Source organism: Phyllobates terribilis, unplaced genomic scaffold, assembly GCF_046119375.1.
Source record: "Phyllobates terribilis strain yellow unplaced genomic scaffold, ASM4611937v1 Scaffold_13__5_contigs__length_258822181, whole genome shotgun sequence".
In the NCBI taxonomy this organism is placed as follows: Eukaryota; Metazoa; Chordata; class Amphibia; order Anura; family Dendrobatidae; genus Phyllobates; species Phyllobates terribilis.
This window is the reverse complement of record NW_027362773.1, coordinates 85,472,376-85,481,156: the sequence shown is the minus strand read 5'-3', so window position 1 is coordinate 85,481,156 and position 8,781 is coordinate 85,472,376. Positions and strand designations below refer to the sequence as shown.

The following is an 8,781-nucleotide window of genomic DNA, read 5'->3' as shown; positions in this document are numbered from 1 at the left end:
CTGCCCCCTATGTACAAGAATATAACTACTATAATCCTGCCCCGTATGTACAAGAATATAACTACTATAATCCTGCCCCGTATGTACAAGAATATAACTACTATAATACTGCCCCTATGTATAAGAATATAACTACTATAATACTGCCCCTATGTACAAGAATATAACTACTATAATACTGCCCCTATGTACAAGAATATAACTACTATAATACTGCCTCTATGTACAAGAATATAACTACTATAATACTGCCTCTATGTACAAGAATATACCTACTATAATACTGCCCCTATGTACAAGAATATAACTACTATAATACTGCTCCTATGTACAAGAATATAACTACTATAATACTGCTCCTATGTACAAGAATATAACTACTATAATACTGCCCCTATGTACAAGAATATAACTACTATAATACTGCTCCTATGTACAAGAATATAACTACTATAATCCTGCCCCCTATAGACGATAGTGATCCACTTGCAGTGGTGCTTCCTCCTGCCCTGCAGGGTTATTAGGAGCAGTAATCCCACCAGCCGTCAGTAGCAGCAGCTGGAGAGCTGACAGTGCAGGGGATGAGTGCAGCACTACAACTCCCAGCAGGCGGTTGTCTTTGAGCTGTGGCGGCAGCACGGCGGGGGTTAATGATCGCCCGGTGCTCGGGGGTCCGGCTCTGCCCCGCACACGCCGGTTCTTCCTCCGTCCCCCGTCATTTCCTGTGTTAGAAGATGGTGGTCACAGCTGGCAGCAGCGGCGGAGGTGGCGGAGGGGAGATGAGGAGCCGGCACCGCTGAGCGCAGCGCCCCGCACCCCCCACCTGGCGGGCACACCACCTCCACCCCGGGGCCGGGGACCCTCTAGTCCGGAGGCGCCCGGAGAGGTGAGTTTTCCGCACTAGCCAATGTGGCGAGTGGCCCTGCGGGCGACTGCGTGGCAGACAGTGGGGCAGATAGACAGCTGCCCCTCCCGAGAGCCGACCGGACACTGACACCAGGTACTGGGGGCTGCTGGGTGTCGGGGGTCCCTGGGTGCAGGTATCAGCGGGAGCGCGCCTCGCCTTTCACCAATGCTCGTCCCCGCTGGTTTTGGTACATTTGGTACTGAGCTTGGTTCCGCCTCTTTTTATTGCGAGTGACAGGCGCGATAGCCAATGACACCATGAGAGGCGTGGCTAAATTAGTGGTTATGTGACCAGAGAGGGGCGGGGCTGAAGTAGGAAAGGGCGGGGTCACAAACCAGGTGGGCTCTGGGTGCAGCTAGAGAGAAGAGGCCCTGTGAGGTCAGGGTGTCATATTCCTGCTGTGTGTGCGACATCCGGCCCGGCCCGGCTCACACTGCAGGAGCCACCGCAGTACACTGCTGCTGTGTGTGACCCTATATACAGTACACATGCTACACTACTGTGTGTAACCCTATATACAGTACACATGCTACACTACTGTGTGTAACCCTATATACAGTACACATGCTACACTACTGTATGTAACCCTATATACAGTACACATGCTAAACTACTGTGTGTAACCCTATATACAGTACACATGCTACACTACTGTGTGTAACCCTATATACAGTACACATGCTACACTACTGTGTGTAACCCTATATACAGTACACATGCTACACTACTGTGTGTAACCCTATATACAGTACACATGCTATACTACTGTGTGTAACCCTATATACAGTACACATGCTACACTACTGTGTGTAACCCTATATACAGTACACATACTACACTACTGTGTGTAACCCTATATACAGTACACATGCTACACTACTGTATGTAACCCTATATACAGTACACATGCTACACTACTGTGTGTAACCGTATATACAGTACACATGCTACACTACTGTGTGTAACCCTATATACAGTACACATGCTACACTACTGTGTGTAACCCTATATACAGTACACATGCTACACTACTGTGTGTAACCCTATATACAGTACACATGCTATACTACTGTGTGTAACCCTATATACAGTACACATGCTACACTACTGTGTGTAACCCTGTATACAGTACACATGCTACACTACTGTGTGTAACCCTATATACAGTACACATGCTATACTACTGTGTGTAACCGTATATACAGTACACATGCTACACTACTGTGTGTAACCCTATATACAGTACACATGCTACACTACTGTGTGTAACCCTATATACTGTACACATGCTACACTACTGTGTGTAACCGTATATACAGTACACATGCTATACTACTGTGTGTAACCCTATATACAGTACACATGCTACACTACTGTGTGTAACCCTATATACAGTACACATGCTACACTACTGTATGTAACCCTATATACAGTACACATGCTAAACTACTGTGTGTAACCCTATATACAGTACACATGCTACACTACTGTATGTAACCCTATATACAGTACACATGCTACACTACTGTGTGTAACCCTATATACAGTACACATGCTACACTACTGTGTGTAACCCTATATACAGTACACATGCTACACTACTGTGTGTAACCGTATATACAGTACACATGCTACACTACTGCTGTGTAACCCTATATACAGTACACATGCTACACTACTGTGTGTAACCCTATATACAGTACACATGCTACACTACTGTGTGTAACCCTATATACAGTACACATGCTACACTACTGTGTGTAACCCTATATACAGTACACATCCTACACTACTGTGTGTAACCGTATATACAGTACACATGGTACACTACTGCTGTGTAACCCTATATACAGTACACATGCTACACTACTGTGTGTAACCCTATATACAGTACACATGCTACACTACTGTGTTTAACCCTATATACAGTACACATGCTACACTACTGTGTGTAACCGTATATACAGTACACATGCTACACTACAGTGTGTAACCCTATATACAGTACACATGCTACACTACTGTGTGTAACCCTATATACAGTACACATGCTACACTACTGTGTGTAACCCTATATACAGTACACATGCTACACTACTGTGTGTAACCCTATATACAGTACACATACTACACTACTGTGTGTAACCCTATATACAGTACACATGCTACACTACTGTGTGTAACCCTATATACAGTACACATGCTACACTACTGTGTGTAACCGTATATACAGTACACATGCTACACTACTGTGTGTAACCCTATATACAGTACACATGCTATACTACTGTGTGTAACCGTATATACAGTACACATGCTACACTACTGTGTGTAACCCTATATACAGTACACATGCTAAACTACTGTGTGTAACCCTATATACAGTACACATGCTACACTACTGTGTGTAACCGTATATACAGTACACGTGCTACACTACAGTGTGTAACCCTATACACAGTACACATGCTACACTACAGTGTGTAACCCTATATACAGTACACATGCTACACTACTGTGTGTAACCCTATATACAGTACACATGCTACACTACTGTGTGTAACCCTATATACAGTACACATACTACACTACTGTGTGTAACCCTATATACAGTACACATACTACACTACTGTGTGTAACCCTATATACAGTACACATGCTACACTACTGTGTGTAACCCTATATACAGTACACATGCTACACTACTGTGTGTAACCGTATATACAGTACACATGCTACACTACTGTGTGTAACCCTATATACAGTACACATGCTATACTACTGTGTGTAACCGTATATACAGTACACATGCTACACTACTGTGTGTAACCCTATATACAGTACACATGCTAAACTACTGTGTGTAACCCTATATACAGTACACATGCTACACTACTGTGTGTAACCCTATATATAGTACACATGCTACACTACTGTGTGTAACCCTATATACACATACTACACTACTGTGTGTAACCGTATATACACATACTACACTACTGCTGTGTGTAACCGTATATACACATACTACACTACTGCTGTGTAACCGTATATACACATACTACACTACTGCTGTGTGTAACCGTATATACACATACTACACTACTGCTGCTGTGTAACCGTATATACACATACTACACTACTGCTGTGTGTAACCGTATATACACATACTACACTACTGCTGTGTAACCGTATATACACATACTACACTACTGCTGCTGTGTAACCGTATATACACATACTACACTACTGCTGTGTGTAACCGTATATACACATACTACACTGCTGCTGTGTAACCGTATATACACATACTACACTACTGCTGTGTAACCGTATATACACATACTACACTACTGCTGTGTAACCGTATATACACATACTACACTGCTGCTGTGTAACCGTATATACACATACTACACTGCTGCTGTGTGTAACCGTATATACACATACTACACTACTGCTGTGTAACCGTATATACACATACTACACTACTGCTGTGTAACCGTATATACACATACTACACTACTGCTGTGTAACCGTATATACACATGCTACACTACTACTGTGTAACCGTATATACACATGCTACACTACTACTGTGTAACCGTATATACACATACTACACTACTGCTGTGTAACCGTATATACACATACTACACTACTGCTGTGTAACCGTATATACACATACTACACTACTGCTGTGTAACCATATATACACATACTACACTACTGCTGTGTAACCGTATATACACATACTACACTGCTGTGTGTAACCGTATATACACATACTACACTACTGCTGTGTGTAACCGTATATACACATACTACACTGCTGCTGTGTGTAACCGTATATACACATACTACACTGCTGCTGTGTAACCGTATATACACATACTACACTACTGCTGTGTAACCTTATATACACATACTATACTACTGCTGTGTGTAACTGTATATACACATACTACACTGCTGCTGTGTAACCGTATATACACATACTACACTACTGCTGTGTGTAACCGTATATACACATACTACACTACTGCTGTGTAACCGTATATACACATGCTACACTACTGCTGTGTAACCGTATATACACATACTACACTACTACTGTGTAACCGTATATACACATACTACACTACTGTGTAACCGTATATACACATACTACACTACTGCTGTGTAACCGTATATACACATACTACACTGCTGCTGTGTAACCATATATACACATACTACACTACTGCTGTGTAACCGTATATACACATACTACACTACTGCTGTGTAACCGAATATACACATACTACACTACTGCTGTGTAACCGTATATACACATACTACACTACTGCTGTGTAACCGTATATACACATACTACACTACTGCTGTGTAACCGTATATACACATACTACACTACTGCTGTGTAACCGTATATACACATACTACACTACTACTGTGTAACCGTATATACACATACTACACTACTGCTGTGTAACCGTATATACACATACTACACTACTGCTGTGTAACCGTATATACACATACTACACTACTGTGTGTAACCGTATATACACATACTACACTGCTGCTGTGTAACCGTATATACACATACTACACTGCTGTGTGTAACCGTATATACACATACTACACTGCTGCTGTGTAACCGTATATACACATACTACACTACTGCTGTGTAACCGTATATACACATACTACACTGCTGCTGTGTAACCGTATATACACATACTACACTACTACTGTGTAACCGTATATACACATGCTACACTACTGCTGTGTAACCGTATATACACATACTACACTACTGCTGTGTAACCGTATATACACATACTACACTACTGCTGTGTAACCGTATATACACATACTACACTGCTGTGTGTAACCGTATATACACATACTACACTACTGCTGTGTAACCGTATATACACATACTACACTACTACTGTGTAACCGTATATACACATACTACACTGCTGTGTGTAACTGTATATACACATACTACACTACTGCTGTGTAACCGTATATACACATACTACACTACTGCTGTGTAACCGTATATACACATACTACACTGCTGCTGTGTGTAACCGTATATACACATACTACACTACTGCTGTGTAACCGTATATACACATACTACACTACTGCTGTGTAACCGTATATACACATACTACACTACTGCTGTGTGTAACCGTATATACACATACTACACTGCTGCTGTGTAACCGTATATACACATACTACACTACTGCTGTGTAACCTTATATACACATACTACACTGCTGCTGTATAACCGTATATACACATACTACACTACTGCTGTGTGTAACCGTATATACACATACTACACTACTGCTGTGTAACCGTATATACACATACTACACTGCTGCTGTGTAACCGTATATACACATACTACACTACTGCTGTGTAACCGTATATACACATACTACACTACTGCTGTGTAACCGTATATACACACACTACACTACTGCTGTGTAACCGTATATACACATACTACACTGCTGCTGTATAACCGTATATACACATACTACACTACTACTGTGTAACCGTATATACACACACTACACTACTGCTGTGTAACCGTATATACACATACTACACTGCTGTGTGTAACCGTATATACACATACTACACTACTGCTGTGTAACCGTATATACACATACTACACTGCTGCTGTGTAACCGTATATACACATACTACACTGCTGCTGTGTAACCGTATATACACATACTACACTACTGCTGTGTAACCGTATATACACATACTACACTGCTGCTGTGTAACCGTATATACACATACTACACTACTGCTGTGTAACCGTATATACACATACTACACTACTGCTGTGTAACCGTATATACACATACTACACTACTGCTGTGTGTAACCGTATATACACATACTACACTACTGCTGTGTGTAACCGTATATACACATACTACACTACTGCTGTGTAACCGTATATACACATACTACACTGCTGCTGTGTAACCGTATATACACATACTACACTACTGCTGTGTAACCGTATATACACATACTACACTGCTGCTGTATAACCGTATATACACATACTACACTGCTGCTGTGTAACCGTATATACACATACTACACTACTGCTGTGTAACCGTATATACACATACTACACTGCTGCTGTGTGTAACCGTATATACACATACTACACTACTGCTGTGTAACCGTATATACACATGCTACACTACTGTGTGTAACCGTATATACACATGCTACACTGCTGCTGTGTGTAACCGTATATACACATACTACACTACTGCTGTGTAACCGTATACACACATACTACACTGCTGCTGTGTAACCGTATATACACATACTACACTACTGCTGTGTAACCGTATATACACAAACTACACTACTGTGTGTAACCGTATATACACATACTACACTACTGCTGTGTGTAACCGTATATACACATGCTACACTACTGCTGTGCAACCGTATATACACATACTACACTACTGCTGTGTGTAACCGTATATACACATACTACACTACTACTGTGTAACCGTATATACACATACTACACTGCTGCTGTGTAACCGTATATACACATACTACACTGCTGCTGTGTAACCGTATATACACATACTACACTACTGCTGTGTAACCGTATATACACATACTACACTACTGCTGTGTGTAACCGTATATACACATACTACACTACTGCTGTGTGTAACCGTATATACACATACTACACTACTGCTGTGTAACCGTATATACACATACTACACTACTGCTGTGTAACCGTATATACACATACTACACTACTGCTGTGTAACCGTATATACACATACTACACTACTACTGTGTAACCGTATATACACATACTACACTACTGCTGTGTAACCGTATATACACATACTACACTGCTGTGTGTAACCGTATATACACATACTACACTACTGCTGTGTGTAACCGTATATACACATACTACACTGCTGTGTGTAACCGTATATACACATACTACACTACTGCTGTGTGTAACCGTATATACACATACTACACTGCTGTGTGTAACCGTATATACACATACTACACTACTGCTGTGTGTAACCGTATATACACATACTACACTACTACTGTGTAACCGTATATACACATACTACACTACTGCTGTGTGTAACCGTATATACACATACTACACTACTGCTGTGTGTAACCGTATATACACATACTACACTGCTGTGTGTAACCGTATATACACATACTACACTACTACTGTGTAACCGTATATACACATACTACACTACTGCTGTATGTAACCGTATATACACATACTACACTGCTGCTGTGTAACCGTATATACACATACTACACTACTACTGTGTAACCGTATATACACATACTACACTACTGCTGTATGTAACCGTATATACACATACTACACTACTGCTGTGTAACCGTATATACACATACTACACTACTACTGTGTAACCGTATATACACATACTACACTACTGCTGTATGTAACCGTATATACACATACTACACTACTGCTGTGTAACCGTATATACACATACTACACTGCTGCTGTGTAACCGTATATACACATACTACACTGCTGCTGTGTAACCGTATATACACATACTACACTACTGCTGTGTAACCGTATATACACATACTACACTACTGCTGTGTGTAACCGTATATACACATACTACACTACTGCTGTGTGTAACCGTATATACACATACTACACTACTGCTGTGTAACCGTATATACACATACTACACTACTGCTGTGTAACCGTATATACACATACTACACTACTGCTGTGTAACCGTATATACACATACTAC

The 8,781-nt window shown here is 40.9% G+C and overlaps 1 protein-coding gene across 2 annotated transcripts in view; it reads left to right on the top strand.

Moving 5' to 3' along the window:
- Window positions 1–496: 496 nt before the first annotated feature.
- The window catches only part of PRDM11 (PR/SET domain 11), a 121,636-nt gene continuing 113,351 nt past the window's right edge, over window positions 497–8,781 (top strand). For both annotated transcript variants that reach the window (XM_073658151.1, XM_073658150.1), the window contains exon 1: window positions 497–886. The gene's annotated coding sequence lies outside the window, so the exon portion shown is untranslated. The remainder of the gene's footprint in view (window positions 887–8,781) is intronic.